At 51.7% G+C, this 18,214-nt stretch overlaps 1 long non-coding RNA gene across 1 annotated transcript in view; it reads right to left on the bottom strand.

Annotated features, from left to right (window-relative positions):
• Positions 1-11,308, bottom strand: part of LOC140396765 (uncharacterized) — a 161,814-nt gene extending 150,506 nt beyond the window's left edge. The window contains exons 1-2 of the long non-coding RNA XR_011936631.1: positions 11,159-11,308; positions 3,740-3,893 (exon numbers count right to left, since the gene is read on the bottom strand). This is a non-coding gene — a long non-coding RNA (uncharacterized lncRNA). The remainder of the gene's footprint in view (positions 1-3,739; positions 3,894-11,158) is intronic.
• Positions 11,309-18,214: the final 6,906 nt, after the last annotated feature.

The following is an 18,214-nucleotide window of genomic DNA, read 5'->3' as shown; positions in this document are numbered from 1 at the left end:
TGACAGTGGGAGACAGTGAGTGGTGTAAGAGTGGGAGAAAGTGAGTGTTGTGAGAGTGGGAGACAGTGAGGGGAGTGAGAGTGAGAGACAGTGAGGGGAGTGAGAGTGGGGAACCGTGAGGGGAGTGAGAGTTGGAGACAGTGAGGGGTGTGAGAGGTGGGCGACAGTGAGGGGAGTTAGAGTGGGAGACAGTGAGGGTAGTGAGAGTGGGAGACAGTGAGGGGAGTGAGAGTGGGAGACAGTGAGGGGAGTGAGAGTGGGACACAGTGAGGGGAGTGAGAGTGGGGAACAGTGAGGGGAGTGAGAGTGGGAGACAGTGAGGGGTGTGAGAGGTGGGCGACAGGGAGGGGAGCGAGAGTGGGAGACAGTGAGTGGAGTGAGACTGGGAGATAGTGAGGGGAGTGAGAGTAGGAGACAGTGAGGTGAGTGAGAGTGTAGACAGTGAGGGGAGTGAGAGTGGGAGACAGTGAGGGGAGTGAGAGTGGGAGACAGTGAGGGGAGTGAGAGTGCAGACAGTGAGGGGAGTGGGAGTGGGAGACAGTGAGGGGAGTGAGAGTGGGAGACAGTGAGGGGAGTGAAAGTGGGAGACAGTGAGGGGAGTGAGAGTGTGAGACAGTGAGGGGAGTGAGAGTGGGAGACAGTGAGGAGAGTGAGTGCAGACAGGGAGGGGACTGAGAGTGGGAGACAGTGAGGGGAGTGAGAGTGGGAGACAGTGAGGGGAGTGAGAGTGGGAGACAGTGAGAGGAGTGAGAGTGGGAGACAGTGAGGTGAGTGAGAGTGGGAGACAGTGAGGGGAGTGAGAGTGGGAACAGTGAGGGGAGTGAGAGTGGGAGACAGTGAGGGGAGTGAGAGTGGGAGACAGTGAGGGGAGTGAGAGTGCGAGACAGTGAGGGGAGTGAGAGTGGGAGACAGTGAGGGGAGTGAGAGTTGGAGACAGTGAGGGGGCTGAGTGCAGACAGTGAGGGGAGTGAGAAAACGTGACAGTGAGGGGTGTGAGAGTGGGAGACAGTGAGGGGAGTGAGAGTGGCATACAGTGAGGGGTGTGAGTGCAGAGAGGGAGGGGAGTGAGAGTGGGAGACAGTGAGGGGAGTGAGAGTGGGAGACAGTGAGGGGAGTGAGAGTGGGAGACAGTGAGAGGAGTGAGAGTGGGAGACAGTGAGGTGAGTGAGAGTGGGAGACAGTGAGGGGAGTGAGAGTGGGAACAGTGAGGGGAGTGAGAGTGGGAGACAGTGAGGGGTGTGAGAGTGGGTGACAGGGAGGGGAGTGAGAGTGGGAGACAGTGAGGGGAGTGAGAGTGGGAGACAGTGAGGGGAGTGAGAGTGGGAGACAGTGAGAGGAGTGAGAGTGGGAGACAGTGAGGTGAGTGAGAGTGGGAGACAGTGAGGGGAGTGAGAGTGGGAACAGTGAGGGGAGTAAGAGTGGGAGACAGTGAGGGGAGTGAGAGTGGGAGACAGTGAGGGGAGTGAGAGTGCGAGACAGTGAGGGGAGTGAGAGTGGGAGACAGTGAGGGGAGTGAGAGTTGGAGACAGTGAGGGGGCTGAGTGCAGACAGTGAGGGGAGTGAGAAAACGTGACAGTGAGGGGTGTGAGAGTGGGAGACAGTGAGGGGAGTGAGAGTGGGATACAGTGAGGGGTGTGAGAGTGGGAGATAGTGAGGTTTCTGAGAGTTTGAGAAAGTGAGGGGTATGATAGTCGGAAACGGTGAGTTTTGTGAGAATGGGAGACAGTGCGGTGTTTTAGACTGTGAGAGAATGAGGGGAGTGACAGTGGAAGATAAGAAGGGGTGTGAGAATGTGTAACAGAGCCGGTTTGAGTGGGAAACGGTGAGTGGTGCGAGAGTGGGAGACAGTGAGATTAGTGAGTGTGGAGACATTGAAGGGAGTGAGACTGCGAGACCGTGAGGTGAGTGATAGTGGGAGACAATGAGGTTTGTGAGAGTGGGAGACAGTGAGGGGAGTGAGAGTGGGAGACAGTGAGGTTTGTGAGAGTGGGAGACAGTGAGGGGAGTGAGAGTGGGAGACAGTGAGGGGTGTGAGTGTGGGGAGACAGTGAGGCGTGAGAGTGGGGAGACAGTGAGGCGTGTGAGAGTGGGAGACAGTGAGGCGTGTGAGTGTGGGAGACAGTGAGGGGTGTGAGAGTGGGGAGACAGTGAGGGGTGTGAGAGTGGGAGACAGTGAGGGGAGTGTGAGTGGGAGACAGTGAGGGGTGTGAGAGTGGGAGACAGTGAGGGGTGTGAGTGTGTGGAGACAGTGAGGGGAGTGAGAGTGGGTGACAGTGAGGGGTGTGAGAGGGGGAGACACTGAGGGGAGTGAGAGTGGGAGACAGTGAGGGGAGTGAGAGTGGGAGACAGTGAGGGGAGTGAGAGTAGGAGACAGTGAGGGGAGTGAAAGTGGGAGACAGTGAGGGGTGTGACAGTGGGAGACAGTGAGGGGAGTGAGAGTGAGAGAGAGTGAAGTAGTGAGTGGAGGAGACAACACACACTTCCATTAACACACACACTATTCCAGTGACACACACATCCATTAACGCACACACTGATCCAGTGACACTCACGTCCATTAGCACACATACATCCATTAACACGCACATACATCCATTAAGACACACACATGAACTCACTCACAGGCATCCAGTGACACGCACACACATCCATTAACACACACATGAACACACTCACAGGCATCCAGTGACACGCACACACATCCATTAACACACACACATCCAGTGACACGCACACACATCCATTAACACACACACCTCCAGTGACACATACACATCCAGTGATACACGCATCCATTAACGGACATACACATCCATTAACACACACACGAATCCATTAGCACACACATACGTCCACAAAACACACACACACAATAATGGAACATCAGGAAAGCAGCAGAATAAATCGTGCTGGTGTTTAAACCATTCTGCAATGTGGGTGATTGGAGAAGGCAGTGCGCTGCATCCCACCTTCGGGCAGCAACAACAACTGAGTGACAACCAAGTTGTTCTGGAAACCCGAGCGATTTCTCTGTATACATTTGAACCTGGCTCACTGTGGTGCCTGTTTGGAACAATTTGATTTCATCTCTTTTCTCCAGCAGGATGTTGGACACTTCACTAATAGTGTTTTGGAGATTCAAGAAATGGTTTTCAAACCTGGCTTACTTCCCTCCTGCAGGATCAAAGTATTTTTAAAACTCCTAATTCAGCAAAGGATGATCAAGACAGAATTCGGAAAAAACACAATGGAGCAGGTGTATTATACGGTCTGTCTGAGAGGCCAGCGATTGGCTGCTCTCCAGAGAATTGGAAAGCGTCATAAACAGCAGCTGATGGAAGTGAGCGTCACTCAGTGTCCCCGCAGGACACAGACAGCTTTTCACAATACAAGAGCCGCCTTTACAAAATGTAAAATACAGCATAATTCTAGAAACAGGCTCAACGGCAGCGAGGCTCAAAGACAGTTATTACATTCATAGAGAGAAAATCAGCAACTATTGAAACATTCACCTGCAACAACAACGAGTTGACCATCCTGCCTTTCTAGTCTGGGCACTGAATTCTCTCAATCCCACTGAATTCTCTTAATCCCACTGAATTCTCTCAATCCCAATCTGTGCGCTGACTCTCAGCCGCCAGAGCTCATTTCAAACGCTCAAACAATCCATCAGTTTACGGACTGATTTAGTTCAGTTCTCTAACCCGCTGCCTGCGCCAAATCAAACACCCAGGTTTACCTGTCCGGCAGACTGCAGCTGATCCATCTCCTTCACCCTGCAGCAGTGTTGTCCTGGGAAACAGGCAGTTTGGAGTTTCAGTGTGAACCAGGTGAGGATCCGCCCCGATTGACAAAGGGAGTTACAGACACGCCCCTTAAACTGGCATTCAGATCTTGAGCAGAAATACACATTTAAATACCTATCAATATTTAAATGGTATAGAAAACTTTTAAAGTTATTACTTTTTAAATACAATTAGCACTTTTAAAATGCGTTAAAAGCATAGAAACAGCGATGAAATCATGACTCCGACAGTTTCGGGGTTCCTTTAAAACTATTAGTTCAGCAAAGAATCTGCAAAACTAACATCTGAAAAGCACAATAGGCTGCAAATGTTATTCGGTCTGTCTGTGAGGACAAAGATTCGTATTTTGTTATGTGCTTTTCTTTTAAACTATTAATTCAGCAAATATCTGCAAAACTGACTTCTGAAAAGCACAATAGTTTGCGAATGTTACTCAGTCCGCCTGACAGGGAGAGATTTACTGGTGTCCAGGGAATGGGAAAGCGTCATAAACAACAGATGTTGCAAGACAGCGTCGCTCAGTGTAACCGCAGGGGAGAGACCTCGGGGAGTAAGAATAAAGCTTTTCGTAATACAAGAGCATCCTTTACAAAACGTATAGTTTAGTACAATCAGGGAGACAGGCACAAGGATCGGGAGGCTTGAATACAATTAATACACTTGTATGATAAAAATATTTCAACATTCACCGACAACCATAATCGAGTTGAGCATTCTCCTTTTCCAGCCTGCTCACTGAAATCTCTCAATCCCGATCTCTGTCTGTATCTCAGCCGTTTACACAATCTCCTTACTAATGCGTGTGAGATTGGGAGTTAGGTTTTCAGAGATTGTAGGGTGTGAGAGTTGGAGACAGTGAGGGGAGTGAGAGTGGAAGGCAGTGAGGAAAGTGAGAGTTGAGCGTGAGGTGAGTAAGAGTGGGAGACGGTGAGGGGAGTTAGAGTGGAAGGCAGTGAGGGGAGTGAGAGTTGAGAGTGAGGTGTGTGATAGTGGGAGACAGTGATGGGAGTGAGAGTGGCAGACAATGAGGGGAGTTAGAGTGGGAGACAGTGAGGGGAGTTAGAGTGGTAGGCAGTGAGGGGTGTGAGAGTGGGTGACAGTGAGGGGAGTAAGAGTGGGAGACAGTGAGGGGAGTGCGAGTGCAGGCAGTGAGGGGTGTGAGAGTGTGTGACAATGAGGGGTGTGAGAGTGGGAGACAGTGAGGTGTGTGAGAGTGGGAGACAGTGAGGGGAGTGAGCGTGGGAGACCGAGAGGCGAATGAGAGTGGGACACAATGAGGTGTGTGAGAGTGGTAGATAGTGAGGGGTGTGAGAGTGGGAGATAATGAGGAGAGCGAGAATGAGAGATAGTGAGGGGTTTAAGAGTGAGAGACAGTGAGGTGTGGGAGAGTGGGTGAGAGTGAGGGATATTAAGGTAGGAGACAGTGAGGGGAGTGAGAGCGGGAGAGGGTGTGGGTTGTGAGAGTGGGAGCCAATGAGGGGAATGAGAGAAGGAGACAGTGAGGAGAGTGGGATTGAGAGACAATGAGGGGCTTGAGAGAGGGAGAGAGTGAGGGGTGTGAGTGTGGAATAGAGTGAGGCGACTACGAGTGGGAGACAGTGAGGGATGTTAGAGAGGAAGACTGTGAGGGTTGTTAGAGTGGGAGAAAGTGAGGTGCGTGAGAGTGGGAGAGAGTGAGGTGTTTTGGAGTGGGAGTCAGTGAGGCGTGTCAGAGTGGAAGATAATGAGGGCTGTCAGAGTAAGTAACAGAGACGTTTGAGTGGGAGACAGTGAGGGTTGTGAGCGAGGGATACAGTGAGGAGTGAGGGTGGGATACAGTGAGGGAATGAAAGACGGGGACAGTAAAATGTGTGATGTTGGGAAACAATGAGGTGTGTGAATGGGAGACAAAAAGAGGTGTGAGAATGGGACAGAGTGAGGGGTGTCGGAATTGAAGATAGTGAGGCGTGTGAGAGTGGGCGACAGTGAGGGGAGTGAGAGTGGTAGACAGTGAGGAGAGTGAGAGTGGGAGACAGTGAGGGGAGTGAGAGTGGGAGACAGTGAGGGGATTGAGAGTGGGAGACAGTGAGGGGAATGAGAGTGGGAGACATTGAGTGGTGTGAGAGTGGGAGACAGTGAGGGGAGTGAGAGTGGGAGACAGTGAGGGGAGTGAGAGAGGGTGACAGTGAGGGGTGTGAGAGTGGGTGACAGGGAGGGGAGTGAGAGTGGGAGATAGTGAGGGGTGTGAGAGTGGGAGACAGTGAGGGGAGTGAGAGTGGGAGGCAGTGAGGGGAATGAGAGTGGGAGACAGTGAGGGGTGTGAGAGTGGGAGACAGTGAGGGGAGTGAGATTCACAAACAGTGAGGGGAGTGAGAGTGGGAGACAGTGAGGGTAGTGAGAGTGGGAGACAGTGAGGGGAGTGAGTGTGCAGACAGTGAGGGGTGTGAGAGTGTGTGACAGTGAGGGGTGTGAGAGTGGGAGGCAGTGAGGGGAGTGAAAGTGGGAGACAGTGTGGGGAGTGAGAGTGGGAGACAGTGAGGTGTGGGAGAGTGGATGACAGTTTGGGTTATTAAGGTAGGAGACAGTGAGGGGAGTGAGAGTGTGAGACGGTGAGTTTTGTGAGAATGGGAGACAGTGCGGTGTTTTCGACTGTGAGGCAATGAGGGGAGTGACAATGGAAGATAAGAAGGGGCGTGAGAGTAGGTAACAGAGAGGGTTTGAGTGGGAATCGGTGAGGGGTGCGAGAGTGGGAGACAGTGAGATTAGTGAGTGTGGAGACATTGAAGAGTGTCAGACTGGGAGACATTACGGGGAGTGAGACTGGGTGACCGTGAGGGGAGTGTTAGTGGGAAACAGTGAGGGGAGTGAGAGTGGGAGACAGTGAGGGGAGTGAGAGTGGGAGACAGTGAGGGGAGTGAGAGTGGGAGACAGTTACGGGAGTGAGAGTGGGAGACAGTGAGGGGATTCTGAGTGGGAGACAGTGTATGGAGTGAGAGTGGGAGACAGTGAGGGTAGTGTGAGTGGGAGACAGAGAGATGAGTGGGAGCCAGTGAAGGGAGTGAGAGTGGGAAAGAGGGAGGGGAGTGAGAGTGGGAGACAGTGAGGGGAGTGAGAGTGGGAGTCAGTGAGGGGAATGAGAGTGGGAGACAGTGAGGGGAGTGAGAGTGGGTGACAGTGAGGGGTGTGAGAGTGGGTGACAGTGAGGGGAGTGAGAGTGAGAGAGAGTGAGGGGTGTGAGAGTGGGCGACAGTGAGGGGAGTGAGAGTGGGAGGCAGTGAGGGGAATGAGAGTGGGAGACAGTGAGGCGTGTGAGAGTGGGAGACAGCGAGGGGAGTGAGAGTGGGAGACAGTGAGGGGAGTGAGATTCACAGACAGTGAGGGGAGAGGGAGTGGGAGACAGTGAGGGGAGTGAGAGTGGAGACAGTGAGGGGAGTGAGAGTGCAGACAGTGAGGGGTGTGAGAGTGTGTGACAGTGAGGAGAGTGAGAGCGGGTGACAGTGAGGGTTGGGAGTCAGTGAGGGAGTGAGAGTGGGAGTCAGTGAGGGGAGTAAGAGAGGGAAACAGTGAGGGGAGTGAGAGTGCGAGACATTGAGGGAGTGCGAGTGGGAGACAGTCAGGGTTGTGAGAGTGGGAGAAAGTGAGGGGAGTGAGATTGGGAGACATTGAGGGGAGTGAGAGTGGGAGACAATGAGGGGTGGGAGAGTGGGAGACAGTAAGGGGAGTGAGAGTGGGAGACAGTGAGGGGAGTGAGAGTGGGAGACAGTAAGGGTCGTGAGAGTTGGAGACAATGAGGTGAGTGAGAGTTCAGACATTGAGGTGTGTGAGAGTGGGAGACAGTGAGGGGAGTGAGGGTGGGAGACAGTGAGGGGAATGAGTGTGGGAGACAGTGAGGGGAGTGAGAGTGGGAGACAGTGAGGGGAATGAGAGTGGGAAACAGTGAGGGGAGTGAGAGTGGGAGACAGTGAGGGGAGTGAGAGTGGGAGACAGTGAGGGCTGTGAGTGCAGACAGTGAGGGGTGTGAGAGTGGGAGGCAGTGAGGTGTGTGTGTGTGGGAGACAGTGAGGGGAGTGAGAGTGGGAGACAGTGAGGGGAGTGAGAGTGAGAGGCAGTGAGGGGAGTGAGAGTGGGAGACAGTGAGGGGAGTGAGAGTGCGAGACAGTGAGGGGAGTGAGAGTGGGTGACAGTGAGGGGAGTGAGAGTGGGAAACAGTGAGGGGAGTGAGAGTGCGAGACAGTGAGGGGAGTGAGAGTGGGTGACAGTGAGGGGAGTGAGAGTGGGAAACAGTGAGGGGAGTGAGAGTGGGAAACAGTGAGAGGAGTGAGAGTGGGAGACAGTGAGGGGAGTGAGAGTGGGAGACAGTGAGGGGAGTGAGAGTGGGAGACACTGTGGGGAGTGAGAGTGGGAGACAGTGAGGGGAGTGAGAGTGGGAGACAGTGAGGCGAGTGAGAGTGGGAAACAGTGAGGGGTGTAAGAGTGGGAGAGAGTGAGTGTTGTGAGAGTGGGAGACATTAAGGGGAGTGAGAGTGAGAGACAGTGAGGGGAGTGAGAGTGGGGAACCGTGAGGGGAGTGAGAGTTGGAGACAGTGAGGGGTGTGAGAGGTGGGCGACAGTGAGGGGAGTTAGAGTGGGAGGCAGTGAGGGTAGTGAGAGTGGGAGACAGTGAGGGGAGTGAGAGTGGGAGACAGTGAGGGGAGTGAGAGTGCGAGACAGTGAGGGGAGTGAGAGTGGGTGACAGTGAGGGGAGTGAGAGTGGGAAACAGTGAGGGGAGTGAGAGTGGGAGACAGTGAGGGGTGTGAGAGTGGGAGACAGTGAGTGGAGTGAGACTGGGAGATAGTGAGGGGAGTGAGAGTAGGAGACAGTGAGGTGAGTGAGAGTGGGAGACAGTGAGGGGAGTTAGAGGGGGAGGCAGTGAGGGGAGTTAGAGGGGGAGGCAGTGAGGGGAGTGAGAGTGGGCGACAGTGAGGGGAATGAGAGTGGGAGACAGTGAGGTGTTTGAGAGTGGGAGACAGTGAGGGGAGTGAGAGTGGGGGACAGTGAGAGGAGTGAGAGTGGGAGACCGTGAGGGGTTCGCGAGTGGGAGACAGTGAGGAGAGTGAGAGTGGGAGACAGTGAGGTGTGTAAGAGTGGGAGACAGTGAGCGGAGTGAGAGTGCGAGACAGTGAAGGGAGTGACAGTGTGTGACAGTGAGGGGAGTGACAGTGGGAGAGAGTGAGGGGAGTGAGAGTCGGAGACAGTGAGGGGAGTGAGAGTGGGAGGCAGTGAGGGAGGTGGGAGTGGGAGACAGTGAGGGGAGTGAGCGTGGGAGATAGTGAGGGGAGTGAGAGCGGGAGACAGTGAGGGGAGTGATAGTGGGAGATAGTGAGGGGTGTGAGAATGGGAGACAGTGAGGGGAGTGAGAGTGGTAGATAGTGAGGTGTGTGAGAGTGGGAGACAGTGAGGGTTGTGAGAGGGGGAGACACTGAGGTGAGTGAGAGGGTGAGACAGTGAGGGGTGTGAGAGTGGGAGTGAGGGGAGTGAGAGTGGGAGACAGTGAGGTTTGTGAGAGTGGGAGTCAGTGAGGGGAGCGAGAGGGAGAGACAGTGAGGTGTGTGAGAGTGGGAGACAGTGAGGGGAGTGGGAGTGGGAGACAGTGAGGGGTTTCTGAGTGGGAGACAGTGAGGGGTTTCTGAGTGGGTGACAGTGAGGCGTGAGAGTGGGGAGACAGTGAGGCGTGTGAGAGTGGGAGACAGTGAGGCGTGTGAGTGTGGGAGACAGTGAGGGCTGTGAGAGTGGGGAGACAGTGAGGGGTGTGAGAGTGGGAGACAGTGAGGGGAGTATGAGTGGGAGACAGTGAGGGGTGTGAGAGTGGGAGACAGTGAGGGGTGTGAGTGTGGGGAGACAGTGAGGGGAGTGAGAGTGGGTGACAGTGAGGGGTGTGAGAGGGGGAGACACTGAGGGGAGTGAGATTGGGAGACAGTGAGGGGAGTGAGAGTGGGAGACAGTGAGGGGAGTGAGAGTAGGAGACAGTGAGGGGAGTGAAAGTGGGAGACAGTGAGGTGTGTGACAGTGGGAGACAGTGAGGGGAGTGAGAGTGAGAGAGAGTGAAGTAGTGAGTGGAGGAGACAACACACACTTCCATTAACACACACACTCTTCCAGTGACACACACATCCATTAACGCACACACTGATCCAGTGACACTCACGTCCATTAGCACACATACATCCATTAACACGCACATACATCCATTAAGACACACACATGAACTCACTCACAGGCATCCAGTGACACGCACACACATCCATTAACACACACATGAACACACTCACAGGCATCCAGTGACACGCACACACATCCATTAACACACACACATCCAGTGACACGCACACACATCCATTAACACACACACCTCCAGTGACACATACACATCCAGTGACACACGCATCCATTAACGGACATACACATCCATTAACACACACACGAATCCATTAGCACACACATACGTCCACAAAACACACACCCACAATAATGGAACATCAGGAAAGCAGCAGAATAAATCTTGCTGGTGTTTAAACCATTCTGCAATGTGGGTGATTGGAGAAGGCAGTGCGCTGCATCCCACCTTCGGGCAGCAACAACAACTGAGTGACAACCAAGTTGTTCTGGAAACCCGAGCGATTTCTCTGTATACATTTGAACCTGGCTCACTGTGGTGCCTGTTTGGAACAATTTGATTTCATCTCTTGTCTCCAGCAGGATGTTGGACACTTCACTAATAGTGTTTTGGAGATTCAAGAATTGGTTTTCAAACCTGGCTTACTCCCCTCCTGCAGGATCAAAGTATTTTTAAAATTCCTAATTCAGCAAAGGATGATCAAGACAGAATTCGGAAAAAACACAATGGAGCAGGTGTATTATACGGTCTGTCTGAGAGGCCAGCGATTGGCTGCTCTCCAGGGAATTGGAAAGCGTCATAAACAGCAGCTGATGGAAGTGAGCGTCACTCAGTGTCCCCGCAGGAGACAGACAGCTTTTCACAATACAAGAGCCGCCTTTACAAAATGTAAAATACAGCATAATTCTAGAAACAGGCTCAACGGCAGCGAGGCTCAAAGACAGTTATTACATTCATAGAGAGAAAATCAGCAAGTATTGAAACATTCACCTGCAACAACAATCGAGTTGACCATCCTGCCTTTCTAGTCTGGGCACTGAATTCTCTCAATCCCACTGAATTCTCTTAATCCCACTGAATTCTCTCAATCCCAATCTGTGCGCTGACTCTCAGCCGCCAGAGCTCATTTCAAACGCTCAAACAATCCATCAGTTTACGGACTGATTTAGTTCAGTTCTCTAACCCGCTGCCTGCGCCAAATCAAACACCCAGGTTTACCTGTCCGGCAGACTGCAGCTGATCCATCTCCTTCACCCTGCAGCAGTGTTGTCCTGGGAAACAGGCAGCTTGGAGTTTCAGTGTGAACCAGGTGAGGATCCGCCCCGATTGACAAAGGGAGTTACAGACACGCCCCTTAAACTGGCATTCAGATCTTGAGCAGAAATACACATTTAAATACCTATCAATATTTAAATGGTATAGAAAACTTTTAAAGTTATTACTTTTTAAATACAATTAGCACTTCTAAAATGCGTTAAAAGCATAGAAACAACGATGAAATCATGACTCCGACAGTTTCGGGGTTCCTTTAAAACTATTAGTTCAGCAAAGAATCTGCAAAACTAACATCTGAAAAGCACAATAGGCTGCAAATGTTATTCGGTCTGTCTGTGAGGACAAAGATTCGTATTTTGTTATGTGCTTTTCATTTAAACTATTAATTCAGCAAATATCTGCAAAACTGACTTCTGAAAAGCACAATAGTTTGCGAATGTTACTCAGTCCGCCTGACAGGGAGAGATTGACTGGTGTCCAGGGAATGGGAAAGCGTCATAAACAACAGATGTTGCAAGACAGCGTCGCTCAGTGTAACCGCAGGGGAGAGACCTCGGAGAGTTAAAATAAAGCTTTTCGTAATACAAGAGCGTACTTTACAAAACGTATAGTTTAGTACAATCAGGGAGACAGGCGCAAGGATCGGGATGCTTGAATACAATTAATACACTTGTATGATAAAAATACAAATATTTCAACATTCACCGACAACCATAACCGAGTTGAGCATTCTGCTTTTCCAGCCTGCTCACTGAAATCTCTAAATCCCGATCTCTGTCTGTATCTCAGCCGTTTACACAATCTCCTTACTAATGCGTGTGAGATTGGGAGTTAGGTTTTGAGAGAGTGTGGGGTGTGAGAGTTGGAGGCAGTGAGGGGAGTGAGAGTGGAAGGCAGTGAGGAAAGTGAGAGTTGAGGGTGAGGTGAGTAAGAGTGGGGGACGGTGAGGGGAGTTAGAGTGGAAGGCAGTGAGGGGAGTGAGAGTTGAGAGTGAGGTGTATGATAGTGGGAGACAGTGATGGGAGTGAGAGTGGCAGACAATGAGGGGAGTTAGAGTGGGAGACAGTGAGGGGAGTTAGAGTGGAAGGCAGTGAGGGGTGTGAGAGTGGGGGACAGTGAGGGGAGTGAGAGTTCAGACAGTGAGGGGTGTGAGACTGGGTGACAGTGAGGGGAGTGAGAGTGGGAGACAGTGAGGGGAGTTCGAGTGCAGGCAGTGAGGGGTGTGAGAGTTTGTGACAGTGAGGGGTGTGAGAATGGGAGACAGTGAGGTGTGTGAGAGTGGGAGACAGTGAGGGGAGTGAGAGTGGGAGACCGAGAGGCGAATGGGAGTGGGACAGAATGAGGTGTGTGAGCGTGGTAGATAGTGAGGGGTGTGAGAGTGGGTGAGAGTGAGGGATATTAAGGTAGGAGGCAGTGAGGGGAGTGAGAGCGGGAGAGGGTGTGGGTTGTGAGAGTGGGAGCCAGTGAGGGGAATGAGAGAAGGAGACAGTGAGGAGAGTGGGATTGAGAGACAGTGAGGGGCGTGAGAGAGGGAGAGAGTGAGGGGTGTGAGTGTGGGATACAGTGAGGCGAATGAGAGTGGGAGACAGTGAGGGATGTTAGAGAGGAAGACTGTGAGGGTTGTTAGAGTGAGAGACAGTGAGGGGAGTGAGAGTGGGAATCAGTGAGGGGTGTGAGAGTGGTAGACAATGAGGGGAGTGAGAGTGGGAGACAGTGAGGGGAGTGAGAGTGGGAGACAGTGAGGGGTGTGAGAGTGGGAGACAGTGAGGGGAGTGAGAGTGGGAGACAGTGAGGTGTTTTAGAGTGGGAGTCAGTGAGGGGTGTGAGAGTGGTAGACAATGAGGGGAGTGAGTGTGGGAGACAGTGAGGGGAGTGAGAGTGGGAGACAGTGAGGGGTGTGAGAGTGGGAGACAGTGAGGGGAGTGAGAGTGGGAGACAGTGAGGGGAGTGAGAGTGGGTGACTGTGAGGGGTGTGCGAGTGGTAGACAATGAGGGGAGTGAGAGTGGGAGACAGTGAGGAGAGTGAGAGTGGGAGACAGTGAGGGGTGTGAGAGTGGGAGACAGTGAGGGGAGTGAGAGTGGGTGACTGTGAGGGGTGTGCGAGTGGTAGACAATGAGGGGAGTGAGAGTGGGAGACAGTGAGGGGAGTGAGAGTGGGAGACAGTGAGGGGTGTGAGAGTGGGAGACAGTGAGGGGAGTGAGAGTGGGAGACAGTGAGGGGAGTGTGAGTGGGTGACTGTGAGGGGTGTGAGAGTGGGAGAAAGTGAGGGGAGTGAGAGTGGGAGGCAGTGAGGGGAGTGAGAGTGGGAGAGAGTGAGGTGTTTTAGAGTGAGAGTCAGTGAGGGGTGTGAGAGTGGAAGATAATGAGGGCTGTGAGAGTAGGTAACAGAGACGTTTGAGTGGGAGACAGTGAGGGTTGTGAGCGAGGGACACAGTGAGGAGTGAGGGTGGGATACAGTGAAGGAATGAAAGACGGGGACAGTAAAATGTGTGATGTTGGGAAAGAATGAGGTGTGTGAATGGGAGACAAAAAGTGGTGTGAGAATGGGACAGAGTGAGGGGTATCAGAATTGAAGATAGTGAGGCGTGTGAGAGTGGGAGACTGTGAGGGGAGTGAGAGTGGTAGACAGTGAGGGGAGTGTGAGTGGGTGACAGTGAGAGGAGTGAGAGTGGGAGACAGTGAGGGGAGTGAGAGTGGGAATTTATTGGTGAGGGTCTTCCCAGACGTCCGCGGGTCGACTTCCTGATCCCGCCTAAAAAACTAATTTAAAAAAAAAAAGAAAAATTCTCAGCTCCTGCTGAAATTGACTAACCAGCCAGCTCCACTCCCGCCGAAATCGACTGGCCTGCCCCCTCCTTCCTCAATGCTCCCGCAGAAACTGACTCACCAGCTGCTCTCACGCCGCCGAAATCGACTGGCCTGCCCCTGCAAAGAGAAGTGCTTTTAAAGGTTGACTTACCTCCCAGCAACCTCCTTCCGCAATGCTCCCGCTGAAATTGACTAACCAGCTGCTCTTACGCCGCCGAAATCGACTGGCCTGCCCCTGCAAAGAGAAGTGCTTTTAAAGGTTGACTTACCTCCCAGCAACCTCCTTCCGCAATGCTCCCGCTGAAACTGACTCACCAGCTGCTCTCACGCCGCCGAAATCGACTGGCCTGCCCCTGCAAAGAGAAGTGCTTTTAAAGGTTGACTTACCTCCCAGCAACCTCCTTCCGCAATGCTCCCGCTGAAACTGACTCACCAGCTGCTCTCACGCCGCCGAAATCGACTGGCCTGCCCCTGCAAAGAGAAGTGCTTTTAAAGGTTGACTTACCTCCCAGCAACCTCCTTCCGCAATGCTCCCGCTGAAATTGACTAACCAGCTGCTCTCACGCCGCCGAAATCGACTGGCCTGCCCCTGCAAAGAGAAGTGCTTTTAAAGGTTGACTTACCTCCCAGCAACCTCCTTCCGCAATGCTCCCGCTGAAATTGACTAACCAGCTGCTCTCACGCCGCCGAAATCGAAAGGGGAGTGAGAGTGGGAGACAGTGAGCGGAGTGAGAGTGGGAGACAGTGAGGGAGATGAGAGTGGCAGACAGTGAGGGGAGTGAGCGAGGGAGACAGTGAGGTGAGTGAGAGTGGGAGACAGTGAGGGGAGTGAGAGTGGGAGACAGTCAGGTGAGTGAGAGTGGGATACAGTGAGAGGAGTGAGAGTGGGAGACAGTGAGGGGAGTGAGATTGGGAGACAGTGAGGGGAATGAGAGTGAAAGACAGTGATGGGTGTAAGATTGGGAGACAGTGAGGAGAGTGAAAGTGGGAGACAGTGAGGGGCGTGAGAGTGGGAGACAGTGAGGGGAGCGAGAGTGGGAGACAGTGAGGGGAGTGAGAGTGGGAGACAGTGAGGTGTGTAAGAGTGAGAGACAGTGAGGGGAGTGAGAGTGCGGGACAGTGAGGGGAGTGAGAGTGGGTGACAGTGAGAGGAGTGAGAGTGGGAGACAGTGAGGGGAGTGAGAGTGGGAGACAGTGAGGGGAGTGAGAGTGGGAGACAGTGAGGGGTGTGAGAGTGGGAGACAATGAGGTTGTGAGAGTGGGAAACAGTGGGGGGAGTGAGAGTGTGAAACAGTGAGGGGAGTGAGAGTGGGAGGTAGTGAGGGGTGTGAGAGGGGGAGACACTGAGGGGAGTGAGAGGGAGAGACAGTGAGGGGTGTGCGAGTGGGCGACAGTGAGGGGAGTGAGAGTGGGAGACAGTGAGGCGTGTGAGAGTGGGAGACAGTGAGGGGAGCGAGAGGGAGAGACAGTGAGGGGTCTGAGAGTGGGAGACAGTAGGGGGAATGAGAGTGGGAGGCAGTGATGGGTGTGAGAGTGGGAGACAGTTGAGGGAGTGAAAGTGGGAGACAGTGAGGGGAGTGACAGTGGGAGACAGTGAGGGGAGTGAGAGTGCGAGACAGTGAGGGGAGTGTGAGTGGGTGACAGTGAGAGGAGTGAGAGTGGGAGACCGTGAGGGGAGTGAGAGTGGGAGACAGTGAGGGGAGTGAGAGTGGGAGACAGTGAGGGAGGTGAGAGTGGGAGACAGTGAGGGGAGTGAGCTTGGGAGACAGTGAAGTGAGTGAGAGTGGGAGATAGTGAGGGGAGTGATTCTGGAAAGTGTGAAAATAGATAAGTCAATTGGGCCGGATGGGATTTATCCTAGGATTCTCTGGGAAGCTAGGGAGGAGATTGCTAAGCCCTTGGTTCTGATCTTTAAGTCATCTTTGTCTACAGTAATAGTGCCAGAAGACTGGAGGATAGCAAATGTTGTTCCCTTGTTCAAGAAGGGGAGTAGAGACAACCCCGGTAAGTATAGACCAGTGAGCCTTACTTCAGTTGTTTGCAATGTCTTGGAAAGAGTAATGAGAGATAGTATGTATAATCATCTGGAAAGGGAATAATTTGATTAGAGACATTCAACATGGTTTTGTGAAAGGTAGGTCGTACCTCACAAACCTTATTGAGTTCTTTGAGAAGGTGACCAAGCAGGTGGATGAGGGTAAAGCAGTTAATGTGGTGTATATGCATTTCACTAAATCATTTGATAAGGTTCCCCACGGTAGGCTATTGCAGAAAATACGGAGGCATGGTATTCAGGGTGATTTAGCAGTTTGGATCAGAAATTGGCTAGCGGAATCAGACAAAGTGCGGTGGTTGATGGGAAATGTTCAGCCTGCAGTCAAGTTACTAGTGGTGTGCCACAAGCATCTGTTTTGGGGCCACTGCTGTTTGTCATTTTTATAAATGACCTGGAGGAGGGCGTAGAAGGATGGGTGAGTACATTTCCAGATGACACTAAAGTCGGTAGAGTTGTGACAGTGAGGAAGCATGTTCCAAGTTACAGAGGGGCATAGATAAGCTACAGATCTGGGCTGAGAACTGTCAAATCGAGTTTAATGCAGAAAAGTGTGAGGTGATTCATTTTGGAAGGAATAACAGGAAGACAGAGTACTGGGCTAATGGTAAGATTCTTGGTAGTGTGGATGAGCAGAGAGATCTCGGTGTCCATGCACATAGATCCCTGAAAGTTGCCACCCAGGTTGAGAGGGTTGTTAAGAAGGCGGTGTTAGCGTTTATTGGTAGAGGGACTGAGTTTCAGAGCCATGAGGTCATGTTGCAGCAGTACAAAGTGGTTTCACAGGTCGGCGCAACATCGAGGGCCGAAGGGCCTGTACTGCGCTGTAATATTCTATGTTCTATGTTGAATTATTTGAACCTTTGAAATGAAATGATATTGTGCAAGCGGCTGAGATACAGTACGCAGATTGGGATTGAGAGGATTCAGTGAGCAGACTGGAAATGCAGAATGCTCAACTCGATAGTTGTTGTCGGTGAATGTTGAAATATTTGTTCATTTTATCATATAAGTGTATTAATTGTATTCAACCTTCCTATCCTTGTGCCTGTCTCCCTGATCGTACTAAACGATACATGTTGTAAAGGCTGCTCTTGTATTACAAAAAGCTATATTTTAACTCTCCGATGTCTCTCCCCTGCGGTTACACTGAGCGACGCTGTCTTGCAACATCTGTTGTTTATGACGCTTTCCCATTCCCTGGACACCAGTCAATCTCTCCCTGTCAGGCGGAATGAGTAACATTCGCAAACTATTGTGCTTTTCAGATGTCAGTTTTGCAGATTCTTTGCTGAATTAATAGTTTAACAGAAACCCCGAATCTGTCGGAGTAATGATTTCATCGCTGTTTCTCAGTTTTAAACACATTTTTGAAATGTTAATTGTATTTAAAATGTAACAACTTTTAAAAAGTTTTCTATACCATTTAAATATTGCTAGATATTTAAATATATTTTTCTGCTCAAGATCTGAATGCCAGTTTAAGGGGCGTGTCTGTAACTCCCTTTGTCAATCGGGGCGGCTCCTCACCTGGTTCACACTGAAACTCCAAGCTGCCTGTTTCCCAGGACAACACTGCTGCAGGGTGAAGGAGATGGATCAGCTGCAGTCTGCCGGACAGGTAAACCTGGGTTTTTGATTTGGCGCAGGCAGCGGGTTAGAGAACTGAACTAAATCAGTCCGTAAACTGATGGATTGTTTGAGCGTTTGAAATGAGCTCTGGCGGCTGAGAGTCAGCGCACAGATTGGGATTGAGAGAATTCAGTGGGATTGAGAGAATTCAGTGGGATTGAGAGAATTCAGTGGCCAGATTAGAAAGGCAGGTTGCTCAACTCGATTGTTGTTGCAGGTGAATGTTTCAATACTTGCTGATTTTCTCTCTATGAATGTAATAACTGTCTTTGAGCCTCGCTGCCGTTGAGCCTGTTTCTAGAATTATGCTGTATTTTACATTTTGTAAAGGCGGCTCTTGTATTGTGAAAAGCTGTCTGTCTCCTGCGGGGACACTGAGTGAAGCTCACTTCCAACAGCTGCTGTTTATGACGCTTTCCAATTCCCTGGAGACCAGCCAATCGCTGGCCTCTCAGACAGACCGTATAATACACCTGCTCCATTGTGTTTTTTCCGAATTCTGTCT

The sequence above is a fragment of the Scyliorhinus torazame genome, chromosome 20 (genome assembly GCF_047496885.1).
Source record: "Scyliorhinus torazame isolate Kashiwa2021f chromosome 20, sScyTor2.1, whole genome shotgun sequence".
In the NCBI taxonomy this organism is placed as follows: domain Eukaryota; kingdom Metazoa; phylum Chordata; class Chondrichthyes; order Carcharhiniformes; family Scyliorhinidae; genus Scyliorhinus; species Scyliorhinus torazame.
This window is presented reverse-complemented; position numbering and strand designations above follow the sequence as displayed.